Source organism: Zootoca vivipara, chromosome 8 (genome assembly GCF_963506605.1).
Source record: "Zootoca vivipara chromosome 8, rZooViv1.1, whole genome shotgun sequence".
Classification (NCBI taxonomy): Eukaryota; Metazoa; Chordata; class Lepidosauria; order Squamata; family Lacertidae; genus Zootoca; species Zootoca vivipara.
In genome coordinates, this window is record NC_083283.1 from 37,336,176 (window position 1) to 37,352,406 (window position 16,231).

General features: G+C 42.5%; 1 protein-coding gene across 4 annotated transcripts in view; it reads left to right on the forward strand.

Moving 5' to 3' along the window:
• Nucleotides 1–11,635: 11,635 nt before the first annotated feature.
• LOC118078330 (monoacylglycerol/Diacylglycerol O-acyltransferase-like) overlaps nucleotides 11,636–16,231 on the forward strand; it is a 107,968-nt gene continuing 103,372 nt past the window's right edge. Inside the window, exon 1 of one of the 4 annotated variants that reach the window (XM_060277816.1) lies at nucleotides 11,636–12,272. The gene's annotated coding sequence lies outside the window, so the exon portion shown is untranslated. The remainder of the gene's footprint in view (nucleotides 12,273–16,231) is intronic. The other 3 variants (XM_060277817.1, XM_060277815.1, XM_060277812.1) reach the window with 3 other exon arrangements.

Consider the following 16,231-nt stretch of genomic DNA (forward strand, 5'->3'; position numbering starts at 1 on the left):
CCATGGACCATAGCACGCCAGGCACTCCTGTCTTGCACTGCCTCCCGCAGTTTGGTCAAACTCATGTTCGTAGCTTCGAGAACACTTTCCAACCATCTTGTCCTCTGTCGCCCCCTTCTCCTAGTGCCCTCAAGATATCCTAGTGTCCATGGATAATGTTAATTCTGTGCCCATGTTAATTCTGTGTTCATTCTGGTAGCTAGACCGGTGATAATGAGCAGCTGCTGGCCCCATATAACACCCAGCCTGGAAGATATATTATCTCCCTGTACATTTCTGAGCACAATTCAAAGTGTTGGTGTTGACCTTTAAAGCCCTAAATGACCCTGCCACTGTATACCTGAGGAGTGTCTCCACCCTCAGCATTCACCCCGGACACTAAGGTCCTGCTCTGAGGGCCTTCTGGCAGTTCCCTCACTGCAAGAAGTTATATTACAGGGAACCAGGCAGTAGGGTTGCCAGACTCAATAGAGGACAGGACTTCTGTGCCTTTAATTGCCCTGCTCTCTTTAGAGTCTGGAAACCTTAAAGAGAAACCAACAGACCCTTTGCTTGGTAATTAAACAAAGGGTCTGCTGGTTTCTCTTTAATGTTTCCAGACTCAAAAGAGAGCAGGGCAATTAAAGGCACCGAAGTCCTGTCTTCTATTGAGTCTGGCAACCCTGCCAGGTGGGCTGCCTTCGAAGTCAGTAGTGGCACCCGCTCTGTTGAACACCCTCTCATCAGATGTTAAATAAACAACTACACAACTTTCTGAAGACATCTGAATGCAACCCTGTATCAGGAAGTTTTTAATTGATGATGTGTTGCTGTGTTTTTATTATGTTCTAAGCTGCCCAGAGTTAATGGAGCAACCAGACTTACACTTACTGTACAAACACACAAACACACACACACACCTTTATCTTTTAGCTCTTGAAAGACTCAGCTTTTCATCTTAGCTGATTTCTTTCTGCCATAGCCTCAATCATGAATACAAGATTAGGCTGATCAGGATTTAAGAATTTGTTGGGCATTTGTTCCTGAAGATGATGTGAACAAAGGCCCAAGTTTTCGATCTGAAAATCATTGAGTGTGTTGGGGAATGTTATTATAGAGATGGGAAGTAGATATTCTTTATGATGCCTGACAGTATTGGTGTCAGGGACTGGAAGGAAGAAGCAGAGGGATGGGAGGAATCTCTCCCCCCCCCTTCCTGGAGCTGACAGGGGGGAGAAAGACAGCTTTGAATTGCAGCCAAACTATGAGGGAGATAACCAGGCAGAGATGGGAGAGCAGCCAATCTATGCAGAATTAGGAAATTTAAGAGAGGGGGGAGAGCAAATAGTAGGAGATCCTCCATCCCCTAGGATGCAATGGTGGCTGAGGATACTAGAGCAGCATACGCAACAATGTTTGGCAATGGAAAGCTTCTGTAGGAGTTGATACTGCTGGGGGAGGGGAAATGCGGAGGAGTCAGAGTGAATAACTCCATCATGGCGTAAAGACTGGAATTCTTTGTGTTACAGCAGTGACTGAATAAATCATACTTAAAAGCCTTCTTGATTTCTCCTGGCTCCTTGAAAACATCTGGAAGAGAGGGAGAGATTCCTCAGGCCTGACAATTAGAGTCATTTGCAAAGTACCATGAACTTAGATTGTGCCATGGAAATAATAATTTGGTGAAAATTTAGTCACAGTATACCTCTTAGTCTATAAATGGTTTAATTTACAGTGGTGCCTAGCAAAATCAATTTAATCCGTTCTTTGAGTCAATTCGTTTTGCGAAAAAATCGTCTTGCGAATCCCATAGAAATGCATTGACATTTTTTTTTATTTGCCCATAGGAACGCCTTAATTGAATTTCAATGCATTCCTATGGGAAACCGCGATTCACTAGATGAATTTTTCACAAAACGAATTCGTCTTGCGAGGCAACCTCCGATCGCAAAACCCATTCGTCTAGCGAAAAATTAGTCTAGCAGGGCATTTGTCTAGCGAGGTACCACTGTATTTAGATTTATATCCCGCTTTTCGACAAAATTCTTCCAGGTGACTACAGTACTAGTTCATTTTACTAAAATAATGATGCTAGAATAATGGGATCTGCAGAAATATCTACAGAAAATATCCAAGTAAGCAGTCATGGGGATATCCATCACACTTGTTGCAATTGTTATGAGGTATTCATTCAGACGTGGCTCCATTCTTGTCACCGCTAGCATCATTGATTGAAGTTCTCACTGCCCACATAGTGAAGAGTTTCCACAATCAAGGGCGGAGATCAGCTTAGTGGGGTGTACCACCCCATTTCAAAACCACGCCAGCTTAGTTGCACTTGCATTGCACAATGATGGGTTACGGCAGTGGCAGAGTGTGATGGGGCACTGCTGCTCACCTGACCTCTGACTGGTCACATTGCTGCTGCTTAACAGGCGGTAGAGGGGGGAAGGCAAGTTGGCAGTGAGGTCAGCATGGTATAAACAAACAAGAAGGATTGGATCCATCAATGTATTTGAATCACATCCACCTTGCCACTATCTTGTCTGCTTTCCCTCTACCTCCAGATAAGTGGCAGTGATGTGAAGTACTGGGTGAGTGGTGCTCCCTGCAAAACCCTCAGCTGTTGGATTACAGTAAGTAACTCCCCTGCCCCAGTCATATATCTGCTGCATCATGGTGAGTACTTTGATCCTGAAATAAAGTAACCAAGTCAAATACCAGGAATGATTTATCCCCCTTGTACAATTTTGAAGCAGTTTTTTTCCCATATTCTTTCTGTTCCCTTCACAACCATCTTACCCCCATAATGAAGAAGCAACTGGCTTCTCCTGAATAGGGTGCTCCAAGGAAAGGAAGGAAAGGGGAAAGGGAAAAAGATAAAGGAAACGTGATCCTTTTGCAAGCTCACATTTTCTCAGTTGCTTCCCTATACAATGCCACTAGTTCTAGGCTTTCAGGTGTGTTGAGATAGACCATTTGGCAATTGGAGCTGTTGCATTAGGGTGGATGTGGCAATTTCAGGCTGTGCAATTAAAACTGATAAAATGGCAAAGTGCCCTCTGCCAGCCCCTTCACACTTATGCCATGGGGATGCCACTGCCTACCAGTTTCCTCCTCCTCAGTTCCTGTTGCCATAGTAGTACTCAGCATGGACGAAGACTAGGGGCATAACTACAATCAGTGGCTCTGGGTTTTCTTCCTGTTGCAATTCCTGCCTTCTGCTCTACCCATCCCAACAGGTGCCTTTTTAATTTCCTCCACCCACATGCTAAAAGAACCTTTACCTAGTTGGCCTTTGCAAGGGCTGGTGGGCTTTTGTGTGGCAATACCCGAGTCCTCCCCGAAAGAAATAAAGAAACAAAACACATGGCATAAGGTTAATGGGCATAAATGGCCACAACTTTATTGATTACGGATGAAGAGAGGTATTGGCATAGGCATTGGATCTAACCAACTAAGGAAAAGGCTTTCATGGCAAGTCCAACCTATCACCAGAACTGCACACAGATCCCAGAAAACATGCCCCCCCAAACACATGGCCAATCAAACACTCCCACACACAGCTTTTATGCCCCAATGTGACACTGCCATCGAACACATGTGGCACCCTTGCTGTAGTGTTCATGGCCCTCCACTGCCACTCCCCCCACATCATCTTCCTCTGCATGCACAGCAGCAGCCACACCAGGAAACTATGACATCACAGAAAGGTCATTTAAGGAAAGAAGGAGCCCAAAGAGGCCTAGTAGCACACAGTTTTCCCACTAGGTTAATTAATGCAGCATATAATCTCCACCCATATATCTGTGGATGAATCTCTGTGCCATACCCAAAAGCTCTGCAGCCAAAAGGGATTGGAGGTTTGGGTGGTGCAGCAAGGCACTGTGATCAGGGGCGTAGGAAGGGGGGGGCGTGGAGGGAGCGGGCCGCCCCGGGTGCCACTCTGGGAGGGGAGAGGGGACAAGATGCCCCCTGCCTCCCCTCAGCTATAGAGCGGCTGAGGGAGCGCACAGTCCATACGGAATGCACATGTGCGGCAGCCCGTACGGAATGCGCATGTGCAGCATACCGTACGGTCGTCACACATCTACATTCCGTACGGGCTGCGCCACCCTGGGTGCCAGGGAGGGTTCCTCCACCACTCACTGTGAGCTGTATTTTTTATCATAATGCAAACTTGAATGCCATTCTGTTGTACTACAAAGTTGAATTGAGGAACACGTCTAAAAAGGTGGCCACCTCAGCACTCAGCCCCACTCAATGTGCTTTCAAAAAAGAGAAAGAAAGCCTACTGTCAGACCTTCTGAGCAAAAGAGGAATTAGCATAAATTCCCCCTCCATGAAATCCTAGTTGAAATGGATTGGCAGAGAGCTTTGCAATATCTTTGCAGTAATGAGACTTGTATTGTATCTACGCTATTTCCTAAATAAGTTTCACATAAAATGCATTCTTCTATTTGGGGCTTATTTTTTCAGGACTGCAGTTTTTTTTTTTTATGTGATCAGGTTGAAATTTTACAAGCAAGCTGAAATTGTGGAAATTATGAGGAAAGGCCATTTACTGGGCATTTCACCTGGTGAAGCTAGAGAAGGAATGTATAGTCAAGATTACTGCATAATGTCATGATTACTGCATAATGTGGGGTAAACGCACAGGTTTTGCTCGGGCAGCTTTGGAGGCGAAAGTGGTGCAATTTGCATTGCCTTCACAAATATCCTAGATAAGACGTGATGTTTTGACATCCCTGATCCAGCATCCGAAATAGCTGAGGATGGCAAATATCCTGTTTGGGGGTCAAATGATATCTGGAGTTCCAAGTATTTCCCACCCCTGCTTTAAAATCACCCTTCTGAAATTGGTGACATTTAAAAAGAAAACCTGCATTTTCCTTTTTCCCTTCTTTTTAATATTTTTTAAAATTGTTTTACTATTTAAAATACTCATTTTGATGTACGCAGGTGTAGGTCTATAGGTGAGAGCCTATGCTTTCAGGTATAAAACTGCGAGAAATAAGCCATGAAACATAAAAGAATCTATGCCCAGTATGTTTTGTTCTTAAAAATCTGGCTGAATGCCTGGATTTTGATAAGGAGAAGAATGTTCTGGCGAATAAGATATAGACACTGGGTCATGATAGACTGAGAACTGTCCTTCACCAGAGAAGCTTATACTAATAATGTATCTCTTGATTGTTTTCTATATTTTATATTGATTATGGTTTTATGTTTGCCAATGGTTTGCCAATGATTGATTGTAACTGTATGAGAATGCACCTATGTTGGAATTCACTTAGTTTCCTTCTGTGTTGGCTGGATGCCGGCATGAGCCCACACAGAGGAGGGAGGGGGATTTGGAGTTTGCCTCATAAGATGCTGAATTTGGGACAGAAGTATATCTTTTACTAGGAAGATGCTAGAAATCTGGAATAAAGGTACATCCTTTCGCAATCTCCTAGGTCATTATAACCCCGGATATGCCTAATGAGGATGGGGGCGCTCATTCATAGATGTTGTAATGCGGATAGCCCAAATTTGGGTTGGGGTGGACTTAATCTAAGATGGGGTAACACTGTTCATACATGGCAACCGGAAAGGGCCTTGCCCAAAGTTCATTGGCCATCCTTTGTTTAAACTAGCCAATCTGATTGAATGTTTTATGCTGTTGATGTTTAGCTCTAAGGTATAAAGATTGAAGAAAAACTGTATTCTGGGCCAGCTTTTTGGGAAACCATATAGCTGAGTCAAATTTTGTTTATTGCAGGCTTGTCCTATATAATAATGTCCAAGTTGTCCCTGCGTCCAAGCTGTCCCGTGTGTCCCTGGGTCACTGCGCATGTGCCCCAGGGATACAGGGATTGGACAGCAGACACTGCACGCGCGCGCACTCTCCCCCCCTCCGCCTCCTCCAACCGCCGCTCCCGCCGGACACCGCCTCACTGCAGGGCACGTCAGGGAAGCGAGGGTGGAGGCCGGCGAAAGCCTCCTCACAACCCTCCCTGGCCGTGAGGAGCGGTGGTTGGAGGAGGCGGGGGGGAGAGTGTGCGCGTTCTTCCTGTCGGCGGCTGGGGGAGAGGAACGGAGGAGGAGAACGCAGCGCTTTCTCCTCCTCCGTTCCTGTCCCCCTGCCGCCGACAGCAAGGACAGGTCCCAGGGTTCGGAGAAGCGCTGCGCAAGCGCTTCTCTGAACCTTGGGATGTCTTCTTCCTGTCGGCGGCTGCGGGAGAGGAACGGAGGAGGAGAACGCAGCGCTTTCTCCTCCTCCGTTCCTGTCCCCCTGCCGCCGACAGCAAGGACAGGTCCCAGGGTTCGGAGAAGCGCTGCGCAAGCGCTTCTCCGAACCCTGGGATGTCTGCTTCCTGTCGGTGGCTGCGGGACAGGAACGGAGGAGGAGAACGCAGCGCTTTCTCCTCCTCCGTTCCTGTCCCCCTGCCACCGACAGCAAGGACAGGTCCCAGGGTTCGGAAAAGCGCTGCGCAAGCGCTTCTCCGAACCCCAGGATTCTAGCGCCCGTTATTGAATGGGCTGAAAACCACTAGTAGTAAATAAATCTTTTACTTTCCTTTTCTCCACATCTCTGAGCCTGACATTTGTTTCTAACTCCGAGCTTTCAATTTTACATCCTTAAGATGCCAATGAATTCCCTTCTTCTCCTTCCATGGTTCATTTAATATATCATAAATCCCTGCATATTTTACAAAAACTATAACATTCAGTATTCCATTATTGAATCCATTAAAACTTATTTAGACTGAATTTAGACTGAATTTATCTTAATGAGTTTTCACCTTTACACAATTATTTCCCATATATTCAATAAACGTTTTCCAATCTTTTAGGATTAGAATCCTCTCATCATCTATTTCAAGACCATTCTCATAATATGTCTGGAGCACTCAGTCTTTGATATTTCTAGAATAAAAAAGAACCCTGTTCCCGCAGTGTCCATCCAAATTAGCAGCCATCACCACATCCTGTGCTGACAAATTTGATGGTTTGTGTCCAGACTTTATGCTTCAGGGTTACCGGTGGTTTACCATGCTCAAGAAAATTGCACCCTCAAAGTCTCACTACACTATGGAAAAAAGGGAAAAGAACAATTACAGGAAATAACAGGTATTGGAATTAAGAAAAAAATGAAGTTTTTGGGAATACAGATTACAACGAAAAAATATAGGTTTGTATCAGGAAAATTATGAGAGAGCATGGAAAGAAATACAAAAATAAAAATAAAAATGGGCAAATTGGTCCAAATTAAAACTCTCTCTACTAGGAAGAATATCAGTAATAAAAATGAGTGTTCTCCCAAAAATGCTCTTTTTATTCCAAAATTTACCCATATTAGGCAATGTGAAGTGTTTTAAAGAGTGAAGGAAGGATCTGGCAAAATTCATTTGGAACGGGAAATTATGAAGTCATCTGAAAACCCATTAGCTTTACATAGTTGAATTGCATATTTTTATTTTACTCTATCTTCACTACATCTTTTTTAAAAAAAGTATGAGAAAAGAGACAAAAATGATAAGGGGTGGGTGGGCTTTAAAACACAGCTGTTTTGATTCCAATAATAGCTGTGCTATAGGGAGGAATGAAACTTCTGCTTCTCAATGTTATAATATCTGAAAAGCTGTAAGTGCTTAATTTCATCTCCGCAAGTAGCTATGTTTTAAGTTGACAATGTGGAAACAGGCTAAGATTTTTATACAACTGGTTTTTACACACACATACAGACAAGTCTTGTCTGGTGCTCTATTTTCCATAGGCTACTTTCCACCACTATGGAGATACATCCCTTTATGTGGAGGTTTAAAAAGACTGTGATGGTTGTGCAATCTGTAATGAAGAAACCAAGCATCGTGAAAAAGAGAGAAGGTTAGGGGAGGCTGCTTCTTGGAAGTTGTGGCCATAAGTAATAAACATAAAGTATGGAGTCACACCTACAAGAATATTCATAACGCACAATAACATATTGGGTCACAGAAAATCAGTTCTTGATTAAGGAATAAAGGTCGGAATTGTACTCGATTACTCTATCTGTGATTCAATCATAGACTCATTAAAAACAAATATCCAAGGCAGATAAAAACCACAGGCCTTCCAGAGAGAGATGTTGCCTTGCAAACTGCTGAGTCCCTTCCAGGCACTGTCCTCTGGCCGTTACTCTGGGCAAACTTCCAGCGTTTTCTTTGAATACTTTCCAAACTGATAACAAGCTGATATCTTGCAAACACCATAAAAAAATCAAAGTTAGAATCCTCCATTGGAGAGTATTGCCACAGAACATCCCAATATTTTCTACACAGTTCCATTCTTTGAATTAATCCATATGCATTAAAAAGTTCTTGTTGATTCCCTCTTGCAGTTCATTAATAATTGCAATCCATTAATAACTATTTTTTTCTTTGGTGAAGAGATGCCACATTATAAAACAGCCTAGTGAATATATAAAGAGAAAGCAAAGGTTTTTCTCCACCACATACCAATCCAATTACAATGAAAATCTCCAGATTGAGACCTTGGCACTAAGTGGCTGATTGATTTAGCAGCATGTTAACTTGTCTCCTGAATTCTAATATATCTTAAAAAACAGAAGAATCTTTGTTCATGGTGACCACGTTGGAGAGTTTCCGATGCATGCAGTGCATTCCGTAGGAGTGGGAGGCAGGTACCAGGCAATCTTTATGGTCCAGCTCTCATTTCCATACATCACTACTGGGAAAACCATAGCTTTAACTATACGGACCTTTGCCGGCAAGGTGATGTCTCTGCTTTTTAAGATGCTGTCTAGGTTTGTCATTGCTTTTCTCCCAAGAAGCAGGCGTCTTTTAATTTCGTGACTGCTGTCACCATCTGCAGTGATCAAGGAGCCCAAGAAAGTAAAATCTCTCACTGCCTCCATTTCTTCCCCTTCCATTTGCCAGGAGGTGATGGGACCAGAGGCCATGATCTTGGTTTTTTGATGTTGAGCTTCAGACCATATTTTGTGCTCTCCTCTTTCACCCTCATAAAAAGGTTCTTTAATTCCTCCTAACTTTCTGCCATCAAAGGTGTGTCATCTGCATATCTGAGGTTGTTGATATTTCTTCCGGCAATCTTAATTCTGGTTTGGGATTCATCTAGTCCAGCCTTTCACATGATGAATTCTGCATATAAGTTAAATAAGCAGGGAGACAATATACAACCTTGTCGTACTCCTTTCCCAATTTTGAACCAATCAGTTGATCCACATCCAGTTCTAACTGTAGCTTCTTGTCCCACATAGAGATTTCTCAGGAGACAGATGAGGTGATCAGGCACTCCCATTTCTTTAAGAACTTGCCATAGTTTGCTGTGGTCGACACAGTCAAAGGCTTTTGCATAGTCAATGAAGCAGAAGTAGACGTTTTTCTGGAACTCTCTAGCTTTCTCCATAATCCAGCGCATGTTTGCTATTTGATCTCTGGTTCCTATGCCCCTTCGAAATCCAGCTTGCACTTCTGGGAGTTCTCGGTCCACATACTGCCTAAGCCTGCCTTGTAGAATTTTAAGCATAACCTTGCTAGCATGTGAAATGAGTGCAATTGTGTGGTAGTTGGAGCATTCTTTGGCACTGCCTTTCTTTGGGATTGGGATGTAGACTGATCTTCTCCAATCCTCTGGCCATTGCTGAGTTTTCCAAACTTGCTGGCATATTGGGTGTAGCACCTTAACAGCATCATCTTTTAAAATTTTAAATAGTTCAGCTGGAATATCATTACTTCCACTGGCCTTGTTATTAGCAGTGCTTTCTAAGGCCTATTTGACTTCACTCTCCAAGATGTCTGGCTCAAGGTCAGCAACCACACTACTTGGGGTGTACGAGACCTCCATATCTTTCTGGTATAATTCCTCTGTGTAATTCTTGCCACCTCTTCTTGATGTCTTCTGCTTCTGTTAGGTCCTTACCACTTTTGTCCTTTATTATGGTAATCTTTGTACGAAATGTTCCTTTCATATCTCTAAATTTCTTGAACAGATCTCTGGTTTTCTCCATTCTATTGTTTTTCTCTATTTCTTTGCATTGCTCATTTAAGAAGGCCCTCTTGTCTCTCCTTGCTATTTTTTTGGAAATCTGCATTCAGTTTCCTGTATCTTTCCCTATCTCCCTTGCATTTTGCTTGCCTCCTCTCCCCCGCTATTTGTAAGGCCTCGTTGGACAGCCATTTTGCTTTCTTGCATTTCCTTTTCCTTGGGATGGTTTTCGTTGCTGCCTCCTGTATAATGTTACGATCCTCCATCCATAGTTCTTCAGGCACTCTGTCCACCAAATCTAAATCCTTAAACCTGTTCCTCACTTCCACTGTGTATTCATAAGGGATTTGATTTAGATTGTATATTACTGGCCAAGTGGTTTTTCCTACTTTCTTCAGTTTAAGCTGGAATTTTGCTATAAGAAGCTGATGATCTGAGTTACAGTCAGCTCCAGGTCTTGTTTTTGCTGACTGTATAGAGCTTCTCCATCTTTGGCTGCAGAGAATATAATCAATCTGATTTCGATGCTGCCCATTTGGTGATATTCATGTGTAGAGTCGTCTCTTGTGTTGTTGGAAAAGAGTGTTTGTCATGACCAGCTTGTTCTCTTGACACAACTCTATTATCCTTTGCCCTGCTTCATTTTGAACTCCAAGGCCAAACTTGCCAGTTGTTCCTTTTATCTCTTGATTCCCTACTTTAGCATTCCAATCCCCTGTAATGAGAAGAACATCCTTCTTTGGTGTCATTTCTAGAAGGTGTTGTAAGTCTTCATAGAATTGGTCAATTTCACTTTCTTCAGCACCGGTAGTTGGTGCATAAACTTGGATTACTGTGATGTTAAAAGGTCTGCCTTGGATTCGTATCGAGATCATTCTGTCATTTTTGTGATTGCATCCGATTACAGCTTTTGCCACTCTTTTGTTGACTATGAGGGCCACTCCATTTCTTCTACGGGATTCTTGCCCACCCTAGTAGATATGATAGTCATCCGAACTGAATTTGCCCATTCCCTTCCATTTTAGTTCACTGATGCCCAGGATGTCAATATTTATTCTTGTCATCTCATTTTTGACCGCATCCAGCTTACCTCCATTAATGGTTCTTACATTCCAGGTTCCTATGCAATATTTTTCTTTACAGCATTGGACTTTCCTTTCGCTTCCAGGCATATCCGCAACTGAGCGACCTTCGGCTTTGGCCCAGCTGCTTCATCAGCTCTGAATCTACTTTTACTTGTCATCCGCTCTTCTTCAGTAGCATGTTGGACGCCTTCCGACCTGAGGGGCTCGTTTTCCAGCGTCATAACTTTTATATGCCTGTTGTCTTTGTCCATGGAGTTTTCTTGGCAGGGATACTGGAGTGGCTTGCCAGTTCCTTCTCCAGGTGGATCACGTTTAGTCAAAACTCTCCACTGTGACCTGTCCATCTTGGGTGGCCCTGCATGGCATAGCTCATAGCTTCTCTGAGTTATTCAAGCCCCTTCGCCACGACAAGGCATTGATCCATAGATATAGACATATAGATATAGACATATAGACATAGACATATATATATATATATAGATAGATAGATATAGATATAGATATAGATATAGATGTAGATGTAGATATAGATATAGATAGATATGATCATCATACAATATTGTAAACTGCCTGATGAACTTCAGTTTTTTAATGAGTCTGTCACTGAATTGCAGACACTGCATGACAGAGTAAATGTATTATGTATGCTCTGACTTAACTGACGAATGCATGCTGGGCTTGCATCCTTCACCTCCACCTGACAGTATTGAACATGTGCCGAAGGCCAGAGACCCTTTGATAGCAAAGCATGTCAACGTGGAATTTCTGGAGCTCCTAAGCAAGAGATTGATGCTGCATAATTAAATGCAGCATGGTGCCAATAGAAGAGCTTTTACTGGTGCAGCACTAGGATTCAATATTGTAAACAGAACATGTTACAGTATTAAGAAATGGAGGTAACACACTTTTCACAATACCTACCTTTAACCCTTAGTCAATAACTGGTTTTCTGTGGTGCAATATATTGTTATGTGATCAGGCTGCTAGTGTAGGTGTGCTTTCATAATCTTTAATTACAAATGGGCACAACCTCTTAGCAGCAGGCTCCCTAAACTTTCTGACTTTTTCACAATGCTTGATTTCTTCATGCAAATGGCACACTCATCACAGCCTCTTTAAAGCACCACAGAAAGGGACGTGTCTCCATACAGGTTCAAATTGGCCAACGAAAAAGTGCACCAGACAGGACTTCTGCTGCATCCACAGAGAAGTTGCAATGTAAGTAAAAAAATATGTTCATAGAATCATAAAGTGTAGAGCTGGAAGGGATTCCAAGGGTGATCTAGTCAACCCTCTTCAATGCAGGAATCTCATCACAGTCTCTCATTCAATTTGAAACCATACTAGACCCTGCTTTGTTTGCAAAAGTCCTAGTAGTTGTGTTATTTGTCACTTCCTGTGCAGGAGTCAGCAGAGAGATAGAGAAATGCTCTCTCTCTCTGTCTCTCTCTGTGTGTGTGTGCGTGTAAAAACTAGTTGTATGAACAACTTAGCCTGTCTCCACACTGTCAACTTAAAACACAGCTAGGATGTTCGTTTCCTTCAGTCAGGGTTGATTTGAAGCTGGGATTGATATGGATGGTAGCTAATGACAAGAGTATACTACTGTCCAAACCTACAGTGGGAAAGCATTGCATGCAGACTCAAATATATGTGAGATATTATTATTTTTTGTAGTTGAAACAGTGCCCCTCTGGAATTCATTCTTCCTCAAATACCTGTGATGCAGGCTTCCCTATTCCTAACAAGGGTGGGTGGAAAGGATCTTTCAAAATAATAATAATAATAATTTTTTAAAAAAAAATCCATTAAGAACATCCAATTAATAACCAATCAAATCATAATCCAATTCAAAAACAAACACAAAAACCAAATTACAATCCAAATGATTAATTATTAAATTTAACATGGACTTCCCATATTCTGGACCTCTGAAGAACTCATCTCACATAATTATATTTCTGCCCTCTTCTTGTTCTCATATTTTTCACATTCTGACCTTAAATTCTCAAAGTCCTCAGTCACTGGAGTCACCGAGGTTTCTGGCTCCGCAGGGGGGGGGAATCCCGCGAGGGCCACGCGGATCCCCACAAGAACCCCGGGTAGAGCGTCCCGGGGGCAAAGTATCCCGGCAGAGCCCCAAGGTGACTCCTCAGCTGCCCGGTAAGCTCGTGAGAGCCCCGAGAGTCAGCGGAGTGGCAGTCGCGGGAGCCATTTTGGGCGCCATAGTTACCTCCATGCAGCGAAGCTCCGTGCCTCCATCCTGCAAGCGGCGGATTCTTCCTTTAAAAAGACCAGATTCGGATTAAGTAAGTCAAAATTTCAATTTGGACTAAGAAATTTGGCGCTGCCCCCCCCCATTGAGTAATGGACGATGCAGTAAAGCCATGGAAAGCTAAGAAATTTTGCTTTTTTAAAAAACCTTTTCCTGATGCAGAGTAAGGAAAAAGTGCTTAAGAAATCTGCAAAAGACTGTGATCTGTTAAGGGGAAACCCCCCTGTGAACTTGGAGTTGGGTCAAAGGAAGGACCGGCTAGCCATCTTTATGACGTCACAAAGGAAAAGAATGTGCCTGTCTGTATGAGACAGAGACTGAGAGCTGCAGACAAGCAAAAGAGGAAGTTTTAAAAATAGACCTTTAAGGCTACTCAGTGTTGAATTTGAGACTGAATAATAAGAAAAAAGTAAAGAAAGAGAGGTTGTATCCAGTTCAGATGGGACCTTAATCTTTTTATACTTGGGAAATATAAAATAAGGACAATAACAACAACACCTCCTGCTTTGCAACAAGTATGGAGGCGGAAAGCATCAACAGGAAGGAAGAGAAGGTTCTGGACTGTGAGAACAACAGCACACAGTGGGACTTGATTTTGACAACAATTTTGGAAATGACAGAGGAGATTCGTAATCGTAATCGCAAAGGTGTTCTAACAAGTATGGATGGAAAGACTGATGAATTAACAGAAAAGAATCTTCAACTAGATGATTCACATGAATTTAGAGAGGAAGAAGAGGGAGAAGACGAAGAAAGACCAGGGGATGGACTAGAAGAAGATGCATGCTGTGATTTGACTATGGGAAAAACTCTGGAAATGACAGAGGACAACCGCAATCCTGAAGGAGGAGAGAGGTTTGCTGATTCAAAAGAACTGATTTTTGAGACAGAAGAGGAAGAAACCACTGTTTCACCGGTGGGAGGGGTGGAACAGGGAAGGGATGAAGAAGAAACCACTGTTTCACCGGTGGGAGGGGTGGAACAGGGAAGGGATTTGATTCAAAAGCCCCCCCAAAAGGGGAATAACAAACAGGTTGCTACCCCAGTGAGAGAGGGGGGAAAGGAAGCAGGTGGGGGGCTGAAAGAGAAAGAGATGGAGGATAAAATGTTGGGAATACAGCAGGCGAGAGAAAGGGGTGAGCAAAATTTAGAATGCGACAAAACAGGAGTGGGGTGAGGAGGAATTGAGATGACTTTTATCGGTGGATTAAATATGGTCTGAACTCAGAATGCAATAAGGAGCTGGCTGAAATCTCTGGAGACACTGATTCCAAGGAAAGGGGGGAGAACTAGCTTTTAGGGTGGCAAGAAAGGGAAGAAGATTTTGGAAATTAATTATGAATATTTTTGGGTAAAAGGTTAAAGAATATTAGGTAATAAAGGTAAAGAGAAGTAAGTTTGGGTAAATGATTAAAAAGAAGTTATAAACTGGAAGAAAGAAGGTAATTTTAGATTTGGAAACTGCAATAATTAGTAATTGATAAGGAACTCAAGAAGGGGAAATGAGGAAGTCCGAAATATTTGGATTAGAAATGGGAGAATATGATAATGTTTTATGCCCTTTTATTTTTAATATGGGTTCTTTCTTTTTTTTCGTATCATTCCTTCATATTCCTATATGTAATGAATAAGAATGATTCAAGAACAAGGCTGCAAAATGAGATATAAGATGCAATTTTATGATGTCTAGATGAGATTTAGAAATGGTAAGAGTAAATTATAAACAAGGATTGTAAGAAGGGGAAGTGAAGATGTTAGAAGAAGTAAGAGGGGATATACATTGTCTTTTTTGCATTTTGTATTTTTATATCTTTTTTATATCCTTTTCAATTTTTTCCTGTTTTTCTTTTTTTCCTTTTGTATTTCTTTTCCTTTTCTTTTTCTCTATGTAAAACTCAATAAAAAGTATTATTAAAAAAAGACATTGGATTCTTATCTCATTATACATGATAAAGCTATTTTTAGCCATCTCACCCCTTGCTTTTTCCTGTAAGACCAATTGCAGTCATTAACAGTCGTCAACAGGTTGACCACACCTATCAGCCAATCACCCATTCCCACCCACCCTTCTGAGTAATTCCCCTCCCTACCCTCCCACCATATATAAGGGTCTGGTGACTTCTGTTTCAGTGTATCTGAAGAAGTGTGCATGCACACGTAAACTCATACCAATAACAAACATAGTTGGTCTCTAAGGTGCTACTGGAAGGAATTTTTTCATCTTATCTTCCAGTCCAGGCTGTTGTCCAAGCCTGCCATTTGAAGTTTTATGATGCAGTAAATTCCCAAGTTGTTGAGTTGTTAAGCATACTGTTTGCAAATATATGTAGCAATTAAAATGGAATATATTCCACAGATATAAATCATTTGGCCATTGATCAGCTTTTCCAGGGACCACGCAAGCCTCCCCTCCGGGGAGGGGAGTTGCAAGACACCCGTTTTGCCTTCTCTCTCACCCATAAAGAAAAAAAACCTGCAAACAGATGCACTGTATGTTGTGGAATATTGTCTCAGATCGTTGTTGTTGTTGTTTAGTCGTTTAGTCGTGTCCGACTCTTCGTGACCCTACGGACCATAGCATGCCAGGCACTCCTGTCTTGCACTGCCTCCCGCAGTTTGGTCAAACTCATGTTCGTAGCTTCGAGAACACTGTCCAACAATCTCGTCCTCTGTCGTCCCCTTCTCCTAGTGCCCTCAATCTTTCACAACATCAGGGGCTTTTCCAAGGATTCTTCTCTTCTCATGAGGTGGCCAAAGTATTGGAGCCTCAGCTTCACGATCTGTCCTTCCAGGGAGCACTCAGGGCTGATTTCCTTAAGAATGGATAGGTTTGATCTTCTAGCAGTCCATGGGACTCTCAAGAGTCTCCTCCAGCACCATAATTCAAAAGCATCAATTCTTC